The sequence below is a fragment of the Ailuropoda melanoleuca genome, chromosome 1 (genome assembly GCF_002007445.2).
Source record: "Ailuropoda melanoleuca isolate Jingjing chromosome 1, ASM200744v2, whole genome shotgun sequence".
NCBI classification, from domain to species: Eukaryota; Metazoa; Chordata; class Mammalia; order Carnivora; family Ursidae; genus Ailuropoda; species Ailuropoda melanoleuca.
In genome coordinates this window covers 91,646,516-91,663,219 of record NC_048218.1, presented here as the reverse complement: position 1 = coordinate 91,663,219, position 16,704 = coordinate 91,646,516, and the positions used below count along the sequence as shown (strand labels likewise).

Sequence of the window (16,704 nt, the reverse complement as noted above, 5' to 3'; positions counted from 1 at the left end):
ACCTTTATAGTCTTTCTGAGCCTTGGTTTCTTCATCTAAAAAATGGGGATGATAATGTCCCCCTTGTAGGATTATTGCCTCTCTTGGGAATCAAGTGTTTTATTTTTTAAAGGATTCTGGCAACCAATAATCTGGTTCTTGTGTTATTAGCAGGAAATCTCCAGCCTCTGCGGGCTCTGAGGACCAGCAGAAAGAGATTCTGTGTTCTTCACCGTATTTCAAGGGCAGCTTCAGTTGTCTCCAAAGAGAGAGAACCAGACTAGTACAGGAAGTGAGTCACTCAAGCAGAAGCTCTGGGCTGGAGGTGGGGGTGAAGTAAGGTAACAAGGTAAGGGAGACCCTACCTGATCTCAGCCTTTGCTGAGATGAGCAAGGCAAGGAGATGTAGTTCGGGGGAATAGAAGGTCACCAATTCAAGGTCCAGTTCTTTCTTGGGAAACGTGACTTCCATGGCTCTGCTGAGCTGCTGGATTTGAGCAGACCAAGTTTAAATAGAGATGGTTGTGATGGGACCCTGGCCCTGGGTGTGTATGTGTGCATGGCATCTCACATGGTTGTCACCAGGCTAAAACTACACTGAGACTGGTGCAAATCGCCTCCCTCTGTAATACTTCTCCTAGGAGAAGGCGGTGACCACAATCACCTGGCTTGGCCTGCCGGCAGTGAGAACAAGAGCTGCCTAGGACATCTGCAAGCCTGCAGTTTGGCAGAAAAAGCAGTGATTAAAAAAAAAAAAAAAAGGAAGTCAGTAGGGAGGCTGAGTAAGACTTTATTTTCGCTGGTGAAGACTGAGTTTCAGCAGCAGAATGGTGTGGAAAAGAAATGGCTGCTTAGGCCCTGGGTCCTCCTTGTCTTGTGGATAAACAGATGACCTCAGCTTCTTGTCTTATTGAAACAGGCCCTTCCCTGCTGTCACCAGAAAATGAAGGAAAAAAAATGGAAGAGGGGAAAAATACTGCCTTAGAGAAGTAATGGAAAAAAACAAGAAATGGAGGGCAGAAAAATAAAGTGAGGAAATCCAGCCCATAGGAGCTTTGAAATTTGGTACAGTAATCCACCCTGGAATTGAATTGAGTGGAATATGATCCATGAAATGCATCTTTAAATGAATAATGTGCTGCTGAAGTTATATATTTTCCAGCTGGTAAGAACCACGGCAATCACCTGTGGCAGCCTTTCTGTCTTGTAGATGAGGCATCTTGGGCCCCCCAAAGCAAAGGGACCTGTGTGACCTGAGGCATAAGCAGCTGGAGAGGGTGTGAAACCACTACCCAGTTCCGCTTCTTCACTCGGCTTTGTTTTGGTTCCAGGCGTGAAAAGCTTATCTGGCTTCCCCCTTGTCTGCACGGCTGCCCACCCCTCCCGACCCTTTCACCACGTGTGGAGAGTGGCTCCAGTCTGCCCAGAGAAAGCGGGACCACCAATGTCAGGTGTGAAGCCAAGGAGAGAGGGGCGCTCTCTCCTCACTCCCCTCAGAGCTGTGCTCCTCTCAAACAAGATTTGGGTTATATGGTTCGATACCAGCCAAGAAAAAGCAGCAATGGCCCCTGATTCTATAGCTATGGAATTTTTTTTTTTCTCTTGCACATTTTTTCGCCGTTTAATTTCCTGACCCTCTCTCTGTGCTTCCCTGATCTATCCCACTCACATTGTCAGAACCTTCCATCACTCCTCCGGTCACAATGCCTCTGCAACGAAACCTTTGGCGGCTCCCACTGACTGTGGCTTAAAGCCTAATTTTTCTACTGTTGCATTCAAGATCCAGGAGAGATGAGTTTTACTCATCTGAGAGCCACAGAAATTTGTAATGAAATGCTTCTCTAAAAAACCCCAAGCAGCTGAGCCCCAAACAAATTTTGGTGAGGATCACTTTATAGTTAATTAAAAGAAATCTGAAAAAGCCAAGACTGAAACCTTTGCTTTAATATTAAAAGTAAAGTTAAAATAGACCACTCCAAGTGATGTGATGCAGTCATTTCCAGAGTTACACATTTACAGTGGGTATTATCCTACTTTTTGACTAGAAACTGGCCCTGCTACAAGCTGAGCTGTGAGATTAGGCTAGCAAATTTACTTCATTTCCGAACGACAGTGATTTCCCCCTTGATTTTTTTTCTTTTTTCTTTTCTTTTCTTTTCTTTCCTTTTCTTTTCTTCTTTTCTTTTCTTTTCTTTTCTTTTCTTTTCCTTTCTTTCTTTCTTTCTTGTCTTTCTTTCTTTTTCTTTTTTCTNCTTTTCTTCTTTTCTTTTCTTTTCTTTTCTTTTCTTTTCTTTTCTTTTTCTTTCTTTCTTTCTTTCTTTCTTGTCTTTCTTTCTTTTTCTTTTTTCTTTCTTTCTTTCTTTCTTTCTTTCTTTCTTTCTTTCTTTCTTCTTTTTCTTTTGTCTTTATGCTGGGAAACATTCGATGTTCCATGTTTTAAGGGAAAAAAATCACCTTGAAAGTCCAAACAGTTTCCTGTTTATAAATTAGGCCTCTTGGCTTGGTACATTTGGGGTCGTTAGATAATGGCTCTGTGATGATGGCTCTTGCAAGTGGCTTCTGAAAATTGGTGACAAATTGAAAAATGCAGAACTGAGAAAGAGCCAATTGTCTGTTTGTGTGGGATGTACCTTTTACTTTCAAGTCTGGGATACTGGCAAATGTTTTGATTAGGGGGAATGAAATATCTCTTCCCTTCTCACTGCCCAGCAAATGACCCCACATGACTTTTAAAGAGGAAGTACTTAAAAAAATATAATTTTAAGGAAAAATGCCTTAGAATGAATATAATTTCTTTCCCTCTCCTTTTTTTTGTTGACTTTTCTTTTTTACTCTCTCATTCAACATTTCTTTAATATACTCTAGTCCATTAACATATTAAACTTTAGAATTCTCTTAAACTGAAAATTGCCTTTCAAATTATTTTTCTTCCTTTCAAAACCCCCATTCTGATTTGTTTAATAAATATCCCTTCTGCTGTCAGTCTCCCATTGCAGCTTATTAGTCTTCCTGTACTATGTTTTTGCTTTGGGGCCTCAAATAATCTCAGCCATTGCTGAAAAGAATGAGTTCCTGTAGGCAATGAAAACAGACTTTGAATTTCTAGAATATGAATTTATTAAGTCTATAGATGCAATGTATATCACTGATAGTTTAGGGCAAACCTATCTTCCAGAAACCATCCACAGGAATGTTGAGGCTTCTGTTTTTATAAGTAATAACTAGCACTAGGTTAGTTGGGCCTGTAATATTGTTTATTTGAGAGTTACATACAAAGAATTCAAATCACTTCACTGATTGTGAAAACTAAAGCAAAACAACCAATCTTTGAGGCTTGTGTGGCTCAGTGGTTAAGCGGCTGCCTTCAGCTTAGGTCATGATCTCAGGGTCCTGGGACCGAGCCCCACATCAGGCTCCCTGCTCAGTGGGGAGTCTGCTTCTCTCTCTCCCTCTGCCCCTCCCCCTGCTTGTGCTCTCTTTCTTACTGTCAAACAAATAAATAAAATCTTTTAAAAAAACAAACAACCAATCCTTTTTTTTTTTTTTAAACAATCAATCTTGGATGCAATCCTAAGATCCCCATACCACGAGCAATGGGGACTTGGTATTGTTTTTACTTTAGTAACAATATTCTAAACAGTGGTTCCTATTTTTACTAACAGCTCCTGGTCTGTGTTTTGTTCCCATTGTAGCTTCAGTGTTTAGCATATTTGTTGAATAAGTGGATAATTAACTAACTAACGAAACAGCCACTATTTTTCTCTTTCTTAGATGGAATGACTGAGGCCTAGAAAAGATATGAGTTGCCCAAAGTCCCATGCCAAATCTTTGGACCCCTGAGTCTAATCCTCTGAAAGACTATGAATGTAGACCTGCAAAATCATTCTTATTACCTATCCGCTCATATGAGACACATTAAGATTGGTCTCTTTCAGAGAGAATTTTTAAATTGTGGTTGGACAGTGGGAAGGATTCTGGTGTCAGTAGCATAGCATTCAAATCTCAACTGTAACCCTCTTTGTCCATAAATGACTCAGGCAAGTCGTTTAAATTTGATAATCATTATATGTAGTATTGGGATAATCACACCTACTTCATAAGATTAAATGAGTAGTAAATGTGAGTTATTCTGTTCAGGAATATTATGATGTAGCTATCTTGTTATCCTTGACTTTAAGAAGAACACTCAATAATTTGCCACATTGGAATCACATATGTAAAGAGATAAGACCATAATGCTCAATGGACAAGTTCTCCCCAGATTCTTAATGTACTGCGATGGCACAAGAGTATTTATGTATAACTATAACTTGGGGGCAGAAAGAAAGAGCACAGACTATTCACTAAGATAGTATTGAAACAGAGAAGCTTTGTTTCTATTTTGACAGCTAAGTTCTATAGAGGCATATTTTAGTTGTCTATATTAGGAATTTATTTCTGGCACAACAGTCTATACTCATTCAGATATTTTTTCCTCTGTATTCTGATGCTGGAATAGAAAGTGTGTCAAAAGTCTGTGTGACTAGGAACGAATTTAAAGTGAATCCCAAACTGTCTGTGTAGTTTGTGCCTGCTTGGAAGCAGGGTAACCAGTCAGGTCAAGGGGAGAATAAAAATAGTTAAAATGGTTATTTGGCCTCTTTCAGAGGTAATTGTCTGATTTAAGGGAAAAAAAAAACAAAAAACCTTTTAAGAGTTGATTCCTTCGGCATTTTATGGATGAGTCATAGTCACCCATGAATGTTTTCTGCATTGAGGGTGAGGAACGGATACAGTTTCAAATGTCAGGGTCCATACACGGAGATTACTGACAAGGATAAAGCAGACCCCAGTGCAAGGTCAGATCATGGTACCCTCTGAAGCAGAATAAACAGAACCAGCACAAAGTACAAGAGATTTGCCTGTTACAGAAATAACCTAACCTAACCTTATGGAAAAAACCTAGGGCAGTTTACTCATGATTGGTGGTTAAACTGGGACATCTACCAGAAATCCCTGAAGGAGACTAGCATGTAACTAATAAGAGATAGGCTATGAATTAACAAGCTATAACATGTCTGAAATAATACCCTAACAGAAGATGAGGACTGCATAGAGACTAAAGTCTCTGTCTTCTACTGAAAGTATTCACCAAACTTTCTCCAACACTAGGGAAAATGGAAACAAAACCCTCTTGTGAGGGTCAGCTTGAAGGGTACAACTGTTCCAGTAATCTGAAAGGTGTTCTTGGGTGGAATCTGAAAGAATTTTGTCTCTGTTGCAGCCTGGATGGCACCTTTTATGGGACTAATGCCATCGATCCTTATCTTGTGCATACAGCTTATCTTTGATCGCTCATTTGGTTTTCTTGCTATCCTAATACCAGGAAGGGAATGACCTGGGCAACACTCTATAGGTTTCCCCCATTGCACGTAACTATATTGCGTCTAGCTTACAAATCAGTCTCTTGGGATTTGGGGGGCATAGCTTGATTCTGCAGAGCTAGATGACTTTTGACAGAACTGATAAAACTGAGTTTCTGTACGTAATATGCCTCAGACTGTGAGACAATCATGAGCTTATGAAGCCCTCCCTGAGAAGCCAGTTCTTGGATTTCTCTGCCCTCTTCTCTTCTTCTATTTTCAATATGCTCTTTACTCAAACACCACCTGTTTTTTTGTCTTAAAATGATTCATCAGAAGGAATTTAAACAGAAAGTGTGAATTCCATCGATTTTCTAAAAACAAAAAACTTATCATTGTAAACTTTATGTATGCTAAACTAAGCATACCATGCTGATCAATTCAGGCAAAACACCTCACCCCTAAAGAAGAAATGACATGGGAGTTGTCTTCTTTCACTTTCTTGGCTACTACCAATATTGTTTAATTCCATCAAATTAACCAACTGTCTGGTCTCTGGGATTATGAATCTAATAACCTGCCACTTACAATGAATTCTGGATGAACTTTGCTCTATTATCAAATGATGAGAGCCATGGACCCTGTCCTCTTTCCTCTTGGGCATGCTGTTCTCTGTGATAATCTTTACTTGAGCAATTGCAATGGTTGTATATATACCCTCTAGACTAGGAAGTGTGTCAAGCTCCTCCATAACCAGCTTCTTACTACGAAAGATGGACCAGTATAGCATGGGAAATGGTAAGTTGTGGGTATTCTAAATAAGGTTTTGGAATGAACTTCTGGGCAGTGCAATTAGTCATTTCCATCTATCCTTAGGGAGTTATGCAATGAACAGGGTGGGGGACAGGGGTGGTGGAGAGTGGGAAAATGCTGTGTTAGCTACCCTTAGAAAGCATCAGCTTGGTGTAGAGAGAATAGCATGAGATTAGGAGTCAGAGAAGCTAGCCACAGTGTTGCTTTTGACTGTGCAACCTTGAGCAAGTGGCTTCACCTCTTTGGCTCTCGGTTTCCACTCTGTAAAATGAGTGGGTTAATTTAGATGATTTCTATTGAACATATATTGAATAAGAGGTGGAGAAAAGGTGGCCAGAGTAAAAGAAGTGGGAAATAACCAATCTCAGAACCTAAATATGCACAGACTAAGTAGACTATGAAATAAAATTTAAGACCACAAGCCTGGATAAATTATGAGGAGTGTGCAGATGGGTGAAAAATTCAAACCTGTTACAAACAGGTCTGGTGCTCTGGGATCTAAAATCTTATCTGATGTGCTGTGTATGCAAGCAACTTCATTTTTCTGAAGGATCCCTCATCTAGAAAATAGAGAGGCTGTGATCATTTATATGCAAGCTTGAACAACATATCATTTACAGAACCATCAGAGATTAAGATGCCTTCTGCTCAGACTGTGCCTCTATAATCTCTGGCAGTTTGAAATGAGGAGGCAGGGGAGGGTGTGTGAGGCGGGGGAAGAATGTCATGCTCATGTGTTTGGTATGGTGTTTGTCTGTGTTTCTGAGAGAATGCTCTCATGTAGAAGCAGCCCAGGATCTTATCTATCATCTGGCTGTAATGAAGGAACTATATCTTAATAGTGAGAATGGGAAACTTGGAGCTTCATAAATATTTAATAATCACATTGTGTGTTACATTGGATTATGTTCAGATGATGAATAAAATCCCCGAAGGCAGCACAGAGCAGGACAAAATGCTATGAGCTAAGAGGATGGATTAGGCTCTAGTCTTTGTCCTGCCACTAATTTGCTGCTGACTTTGGGCAAGTCACTTGGTATTTCTGGGTGTTAATTACTTTAACTGTAAAATATAGAGAAAGGGGAAGGCTAGGATGATTTCTGAGGTTCCTTCTAGCCATGAAATCAGACTTCGATGATTTCGGTGTTGGCGATGAACCAACCCTGAATTCAGTGGTATTTCTAAAATATTCATAAAAAACTCTGTTCAAAGGGTAAACTTCAGGCTGAATAAATACATCCACCCAGCTGCATTCAAGTTTCTTCAGAGTCCTTCGGATATGACCTTCCACCATTCCCAGCCAGGTCTCTTACTAAACACATCAGCCTGCACGTATGTCATTTATACTCACATCGCCAGCATTTGCTTATGCTGTTTCCATTTCTACAATGGCTTTCCCTCTATTTACCCACATGAGAAAATATTGCATATCATTCAAAGTACAAGTCCATTGTACTTCCTCTATGTATGAAATAATATGAAATATAGTGAAATAGATGGGTACTGTGGTGTATTGTATTATGACTAATTTGGAAAGGTAGGTTTAATGAGAAGAAAATGAGTTTCACACATGATTTTGGAAGTTTTAGTCTTTTTTTTGACTGAATCCCACCACCAGGAAATGACATGCTGGAAACTCTCTCTTCCTGTACCTTAAAAACTGTCTAGGTTGTTACTCTGAGTCAAAAAGTGGAGACAAAAGCCAGAAGATGCCATTGAAAATGAAGACATGGTAGGGTGACTTCTGTGGCCTTAGAAAGTGCTGAATCCTGCACCAGCATCCATCATTTGTGGCAATGCAAGCTGTTCACACGTTCTGGGAAAAACACAGCAGAATGATCCTTAATGCATGCAGCAGCTTGCAAAGCACCAACATTCAATACTAAACCATTGAAACAATGGATCAATGGCATCAATTGCAAAAGGGCAAGAACCATCTTGCAGAAAGACAATGCAGATCACTATACAGCTTCATCAGATCCAGACACCTGAAGTTCTATTTACTCTCTTAATTGCTCTTCTAGCCAGAAAATATAGGTAAAATGGAAATTCCCCTAGAAAAGGGTCTTGTGTGTTAAGTGGCTTATAAATGATGCCTCATCAGTTATTTGAGAGACCAGTGCTTTTCAAAGAGGCAGCATGCATGGTGGTTAAGAGCATAAAGCTCTGTCAATTCGGGCAGATTATTTAACTACTTTGGGACCCAGGTTTCTTATCTGTAAAATGGGGATACTAGCATTACCAACATTATAGGGTCATAGTAAATGTAAATAAGTCAATAATTGCTAGCTATGGTCATTAGTGCTGTTATTATTATTATTGTTACTGAGTAAAGTACTAGCATGAAATGTGAGCCTCCAACAAATAATGGTATAAAAATAAGAATTTTGATTTCTTTTTTAATATATGGGCTGAATGAGACAGAATATGGATAATTCAAATCCTTGGCCTCATTTTATAGAACCATAGAATGTTAGAGCTTGCAGGATCTGAAATTACTTGATTCAAACCTCTTGTTTTAGGGACGAAGACAATAAAGGTAATGGCTAATTTAAGGACTAATGTATCCCTTAAATCCTTGCCCAGGTTCTCACAAGGATTCTGGTATTTTGACGCTTTTCTTCTGGCTCATAGTTCCACCCATGGAATTTCTACTTGTTGACTATCCTTGACTCAGTAGTTCTTTTACCTGGAGGTGCAAATGGAAATAGTATGAAATCCAAATACATATACTTTCCCATTCCTAGTAGCCCTGGTAATATTTGGTGGCTAAACTCATTAACTAAATAGGTTTTCATGACTAATGAAAAGATGCCTGAGGTTGAAAGATGCAAAGAGTAATGGATCAGGAGAGGGGAGGCTCAAATTTTACTTCTGCCTTCGCTATTAACTTGGGTGACTGTTCTCAGCCTCAATTTTCCGGTCAAATGAGAGAGTTGGGTTATGTGATCATTGCAAAACATTGGCACAATAATATATTGTATAAATATAATCTCTAATGAACAATGAAGTCTTTATAATTATGAAGACCATTTTGTCATCAGAATGTTCGAACACCTGGATGCAATTGTTTTTTTTTTAATTTGCTGATTATTTAAAAAACAAAGAAAAATAACAATTTGATACATGAACAGGCCATGGAAGCCAGCTTGCTCATTTGTAGGACAGTTTATTGGGTTGGAATATTTTGCCTTCGGCAAATGAGAATCAGTTAATTCTAGGCATTTACTTATTGATTTGCTAGAATAGAATGATCTATTTTTCTTTCATTTTTGTCAGTAATGTCCAGTTAAAACTCTTAGAGGAAGGCCCAATTATTCCTGGAAAAGGATAATATTTGTGATCTTCCAGACTATGATGTCACAGCTCTCTAATTAATGTATGTGCTTTAATTCTAAGCTAAGCTCCTGAATTTAGGAACAATAGTAATTGCCTGCAACAATCATCAAGGCCAGTCAAATACTTTCTCAAGGAAATAATAAATATCACTTTAAAGTAAAAGTGGAAAATAGCATACAACTCTATTTAAGTTTTGACTTTATGGAGTTGCCTCATCACAGTGAAATGCGAGACCCTTGGGCTAACGTGTCTGCTGTTTCCTGGAGGAAGGCAGCAAGACCCAATTCTCAGGAGCAGTCTGTCTTGGCCCACCACTCACTACCTAGGCTCCCAGAAGGGTTATTAAGTGTGGTTGTCAGGGTAAGATTTGATGTTCTGTGCTTGTCTCCTATTTTATTTGCTAAAGGAAAATGCCACAGGCTATACTCATTTCTTGGTTAGATGAGTGTATGCCATGAACTGACCTGAAACAATGGCCTGAATTCAACAAATATTTATTGAGCATTCATGTGCTAGGCTATAGGAGTTCCAAACACCCTTGACTACCAATATAAGGCAAGCCTCACTTACTTTATTAAGTGAATGATTGCTTGCTACCAGCACAAGTTTCAAAGCTATATTGTTAATTCTCTTTCTTTCCTGGGATATAAAATTACCGAAATCCCCCAAGTTAAGACAGTGAAAAGTAAACTCTTTTCAGCTCCAAGGTAGTGTGTTTTCCTCCTTCCAAAGTCCAAGCCCTTCCGAGAGAGACAAACAATTCCAATGAAATGAATAAACCACGATTCCCAACAAAAGGTGTCTATTATAAAAGCCAGCATGAGCTACTAGAGACCAGAGTTGACAATCTCACTGATTTTCCCTGTAGTAATTTAATTTCATATGCAACAAAGGCCTGAGAATGGCACGCTTGCCCGGCATTAGGGACTGAGAGTATGTTTCAGTTATTTCTCTGGCAGAGCATCTTATAAATTACCATTCATGCCTTAACTAAGTCTGAACAAAGGTAAACTAGGTTCTAAAAGGAAGTAACTTGCCAGAGCTCCTGGAATCAGAGATAGAATCTAGAGCCCTTAGCTATACTCAGCTTGATTTCTTGGGTGCTTCTGCCCCTCTCCTCCAATAAATAAAATTATTACTTCATTGAGTTTTCAGGATTTAATAGCAATGTAGTACAGTCAAGCTAATGGGATAGCTTCCTTTGCAGGCTTATTTTCTATAACGCCTGAGCATTGTGTTAACTTTTGTGTTGTAAGAGAAAAACATTTAAGCATCAAAATAGTGATCTATTAAAAAAGGCACAACTGTGTTTGTGTTTGTGATTTCCTGACCGAGTCAGGGATATAAAAAAAGCACTCCTCCTTGAGTTATAAACACCACAGATCAGGGTTTAGGAATAGGGAATAGATGTCAGGTTTGGGAGTAAATGTTAGCTAAATCATAGGAGTGCTGTCAACATTGACTCCGTCTTTGGCCTTCCATCTTGTTCATGCCCATGCAGTGACCTACCTTGGGGCTAAATGTTCCAGGCCCCTTGGAGGTTAATGTGTGCCTTGGTCAGAATGTGTGAAGGCTTGTTCTGACCTCCCCTAAAGTGGCACACAGAAGTCTCCACTTTATATAACTGGTAGAGATGACTGGCACACAGGTGGTGTCACTTTATGTAACTACCCTTTGACCTCACCACAATGCCCCTTGTTCTATAAAAGGTGTGGATTAAGGATCAGAGGAGATGGAGAATAGCTGCATAGTGTCCTGGATCTTCTGGCCTCCCAATCCCCCTGTCAGTAAGTTAAGGTTCCACTTATGACCCCCAGTGGATTTTACCTTAGAGAAAGGATAGTGTAAAGACCCTTTATTTAAGGTCAGAATTCCTAATGTAACTTTAAGAATTCAGTCAAACTGATAGTCTTTACTTTTATTTTGGGTTAATCAATGCATGAAATAGAATTATTTTTGTTTTCATCAATTCATGAGATGGGTAGTGGTTCATTAAATCATCTCCTTCACCCACCCATGCCGAAGAAAATCAATAATACTTTTTCTGTTTTCTGAGCTACTATTGTCATGACAGGTTAATTACTGACAATTATTTATTTGAGTGAAAGGGTAAAAGCTGTTTCAGAACCACTGAGACTTCCTAGGTATTTTTTTTTTCCTGGAAAAAGGAAAAATTTCAGGGTGATATAAAATAAACCAGGAGCAATAAACAGTATTTCAGTTCACAGAAATTAACCAAGAAGAAATCTCAAAAACCAAAAGGATTTTTCTTCAGCATTCTACTTTTCAGGGAAAAGTGACAACAAAAGCAAAATATATTTATCTGGGATTAAAAATGTTTGGAAATACATTCAGTTTAAACTACCCTATTTGTTTATATACTATATTATATCTACATGAGATTATCAATCATTACCTATCAATCATGTTCTCTGCAAAGCACTTTCATTTACCTATACTTTGAGTCTCACAATAACCCTTTGAGATGGGTGTAGCAATTCTCATCACCATTTTACAAATGAAGGAATGGAGCTCTAGAGGGCCTTATAATGTTACCAAGTAGTAAGTGACACACTTACTCCAAGTCCTGTATTCTTTCTATATTTATCATAGTATACTTACTAAGACAAAATGCACATACATAAACACACACGCACATATATATACATGTTGTTATATGTATATGTGATGTGTATATATATGTATAAAATTGGAATTTTGAATTAGAAATTCCAGGTTATTTCTAAGCTGGAATCCAGGAAACCAGCAAGACCCATTCATGGTTTTACTCCATGATAAAATGGGAATCCATATGAAGCAAATCCCATGGTAGCCAGCTCCTTTAGTGAGACATGTACTCTCCTTGCTAGCCTTATTGTCTTGAGCCTATTTGGGCTTTTGGGGGTGTCCTAGGCCACAAGTGGCTTTTCCTCCTTTCTTGGCAGAAGTTTCAAAGCAGAGTCTCCAGTTCCTCTTCCCAGTTCCGAGTTCTCAGTTGCAGTGAGGATGTTTTTAGCACTTTCCGAAGCGGCATTGTCCAATAGAACTTTCTGCAATGCTGGAAATGTTCTATATCTGTACTGTTCAGTTAAGTAGCCATTAGTCACATACGGTTATTGGGCACTTAAAATATGGCTAGTGTGATTAAAAAATTAAAGATTTTAATGTTAATTAAATGTTAATGTTAACTGATTAAAATTTAAATAGGTACATGTGGCTAGTGATACCATATTGGGCAGCGTGGTTCTAGACAGTTTAAGATTATGGTTTACAGGGCCCAGAGCATCCCAGCAATAACAACCTTGCAGGTGCACTCTGTGAGGGTACAATAGAAGTTATGTATTTAGTTATGAGTTGTGCCTTAGTTGCTTCTAGATGGGGTTTGAAGCAGAACATTAATATTAAATTAAGAAGGTATATAGGGATCTTTAATTAAAGGATAACAAATGAAGGGAGAATATGTTGTGGTAAATATTGAGATAAAAGAACAGAACATTATCTTTCGAACTGAATTTGAATTTGAATTTACGTATTGGAACAGGATAGAACAATTCAATTCAATATAAAAATTTCCTCCTTGCCAATGCAATTATTAAGGTTACAAGAATCCAATTAATAAAGTTGAGATTTTATTAGGGGCTGAAAGAGAAGCAAGAAGAAATACATAGAACATCGGATCTGCTGCATGTTAGAGTGGACTAGAACTCTAGGACCACCTCTAGTGGAATTATCTACTTGACAGAATTGTGAGGATTCAATGAAATTATTTATGAAAGGACCTAGGATAGTGCCTCACACTTGATTGATATTAGCACTTATAATGATCATTTAATTCTGCCTAGATCTTTTTAAGGCCTCTTCCAAGTACCTGTGAGAACATAGGAAGATGCTTAGGATAATTTATTTTGGAAAAATTATTTTGTTGGGTAGAGACCATAGAAGAGGAAATACAGGCAAAACAAAGGCAAGTGGAGAAGTGCCATAGCCCCATCCCCATTTGCAAATTGCTACCATAGGGATAGCTGTTGTTGAGGAAGGTGGGTCAGTTATGTTGGGTCAGACAACACTGAAACAGTGAGACCAGAGGGGAAAAGAATAGGAAGAAAATGTAGGTAACATGAGTGTTTGTATTTTAGGTGTTTGTATTTGTGTTTTTTATTGAATTCAGTTTACTGATGCTGATGTTCTTGTCAGGGATAACCAAAGAAAGAAGCAGGGAAGAATATTCAAGTCACCATGAGGGTAGTGGAAAGGACACTGACCTTGGAATCAAGTTAATGGGGTTCCAACTGTAACTTTCCAATCATGAGACTTAGATTAATAATTGTCTTTTGGTCCCCAAATTCTCCTTCTTGTAAAACAATGATCTGCCTGGTGCTGAATGATCGTTAAGGTTATTCCAACCCTAAAACTCAAGACTATAATTCTAAATATGAAAGCACATGTGGGCTCTAGTCCTCCAGATCCCATGAAGCCCTGCTGCTTTTTCAGGAAAGCCTGTTGTTTTAGTCCTCTAACTTGTTTCTGTAATCCTAAATCTCAAGTTGTGTGAACAGTGGTATCTCAATCAGCATGCACAAAAGCAGTTGGTATAGTGGGAGTGAGTGACAGTGGGTGGGTGAACAGATTAAAGAGGAAAGGGTTGGAAGAGAGTAGCATGTGTGAAAAAGAAAGTAGACCTTCCTCTTTTGGCATTCTTTTGCTATATTCTCCAATAACAGCTATCCAAAGCCAAATGCCAAAATGAGGGCATGAAAATTGTTTGGAGTTTAGAGTTAAGCAGACCTGAACTTGAATCTAAGCTCTGGATTCAAGACATCTAACTTTAGTTTTCTAATCTTTGTGGTATTTATATTTAGTAGCTATTATGAAGATTAAATGAGATAATATTACCCAGGAGATAGTAGATGTTCAGTAAATATTTTCTTAACTTGGCCTCCCCAAATCAGCTCAATTCTTTCCCATTTTACCCATGATATAAAAGACTAGTCAAAGAAACAACCATGCAGGGCTATGTCTAGAAGATATAAACAATCTGTGGTGGGGAAGAAGGGTGCTGAAGAGAGAAAAAACCACAGCCAGGAATAGACAGCCCAGCCTCTCCATTAATGAAATCTCTTCTTTTGGTAGCCTCACAGTTCTCTGGTTCCTGAAAGCCACAGAAGTGTTTATCAGAATAACAACCCTAACTGCTTTTTCAACATTTCACCAGTGGGAAGATTCACCGCACAGACAGAGGACATAGAAAGCAGAGCCACACGTCTTATTGCCACCTAAAGTTAGCAAAGCTGGATTCTGGAGTGACACCACTCCTTGCTCCTCTACCCAGGAGTCCGGAAAACCTCCTTCCAAGAGGAGTCCGGGGGAAGACAGAGAACTGCGGAACGCAGAGCACCTATACCTGTCTCTCCGGCTCGCTTATTCCACCTGATCCCCATTACATGGTTCTAACGCAGTTTCTGCTTTCAGGAAATGCTGGCAAGCAGTGAGCCAGCCGCCAGTTCCCCGCGGTATTAGCTCCCGGCCTCGCCGAACTTTCAGCACCGCGGACAGCGCCCCTTACAGCCGTACGCTCTGCGGCCCAGGCTCCTGCCTGCTGCTCCTATGCTGCCTAGGACGTTCTTCAGGACCCCTGACCCCGGGGGACAGGCGGGTTACACTCTGTGGTCCTTGGCCAACTCCTTCCAGTGACTGGCCCCGCCACTCCGACGAGATCCCACCTGCTCCCCCTCCCAAGTTTTTCCTCTGAATTTGCATCCAGTTCAAGACTCTCAGTTCAGGCAGGACTCTGAATGGAGCCTCGCACAGGTAGTGGGGTGAGGAATGCCAGGAGCAGGTGAGAGAGCCCTGCTGTTCCAGGTTTCCTTCCATGTCTCCTCTGCTTTCCCTTTGCTTTTAGTCATTTGGCGACTTCTATCTTACTTTTCGATCACAATATAAAATACACGTGTGGGGGGGTGACTCTGGTGGGAGAAGGAGGTTTGGGGCTGCATCGCGCGAGGCCACACTGCCCTACAAGAGATCTCTTGTCCACCGGATTTGTAAGAAACTGATGTATTTGGGATGGGGGAAGAGAGGAGGCTCAGACGGGGTGAATAAGTGCGGGCGAGAATCCTCTCCTCGGGGCTTGCACCCTCTGGCTAGAGAGCTTCCCTGGACATTTCTGCCATCACGTCCTTCTTGCTGCCCTGCCGCGTATCACCACTCTCTGGGGACAGATGCCCCTCGTAGCGCACCAGCCTGGACAGGGTATCGGGCTCAGCTGGAGTCCTTTTGAAGAGTTTGCTCCCCGGTAAAAGGACAGACGTTGTCCCCGCCCTTCCCTCAGGCTACGGCCGCTAAAGCATCCCTTCCTTTCCGTGGGCTCAGTCCGAGGCCGAGAATCTAGCTGCGGGAGCCGGGTGTGCGACAAGGCAGGGAGGAAAGGGCAGGCCCGGCATCTGTGGAGACCCAGGAGACCCGGACACTGCTTGAGGATCCCTTCTCTGCCCCTCACTCCAGCAGCGCCAGGGCTGCATTTGCCCCAACCCCGCCTGACCGCTCCCATGAGTCCGAGCCCGGAGTCCTCCGACCCCGGACACTGTCCAGGCCCAATTCCGGGGCACATACGGAGAGACCCCAACCCAGCTCCTTCCTTCTTCCAAGGGACCCCTTCCAGGAGGGCGCCCTCAGCCTCCGCGCCATGTTCCTGTTTCCCCCCTCCCTGTGGCTCCGGCTCCCTGGTTCATTCAACAAGAGGCTATCATCCTATTCGCGGGGGTCCAGTTTGGGTGCAGGGGTTGCGGAGAGGGACAGACTGCGGCGAAGGGGGGACGTTCACTCACCGGAGGGCTGGAGCGATTAACTGGCTGCAGGGACTGGTGGCTAGCCGTCTCCACTTACAGCTCCAGAGTCTGTCTCTCCTACTGTGATGCGGAGTGGTGGTGGCAAAGGAAGGCAGGAGGCAGCCGCTGCTGCTGAACAGCTCCTCAATTATTCAGTTCGCCCCTCTCCCCACCTGCCTCCAAGCGGCCTGTCAGCCCTCTTTCCAGCTCTCCAGTCTCCGCCTTCCTGGAGTCACGTGGGCGGCCCAACCCCTTACATTATTGACCTGAGGCCTCTCTCCAGACGCCCCCGCCTCCCAGCGCGCACACACGCACACGCTGGCGCGCGCGCGAGCACACACACACACACACACACACACACACACACACACACACACAAACACACACACTCAGCCGTATGCCGCTCT

At 41.2% G+C, this 16,704-nt stretch overlaps 1 protein-coding gene across 1 annotated transcript in view; it reads right to left on the bottom strand.

Annotated features, from left to right (window-relative positions):
* The window catches only part of SLC7A14 (solute carrier family 7 member 14), a 108,549-nt gene extending 92,011 nt beyond the window's left edge, over positions 1-16,538 (bottom strand). Inside the window, exon 1 of the mRNA XM_002920837.4 lies at positions 16,298-16,538. The gene's annotated coding sequence lies outside the window, so the exon portion shown is untranslated. The remainder of the gene's footprint in view (positions 1-16,297) is intronic.
* Positions 16,539-16,704: the final 166 nt, after the last annotated feature.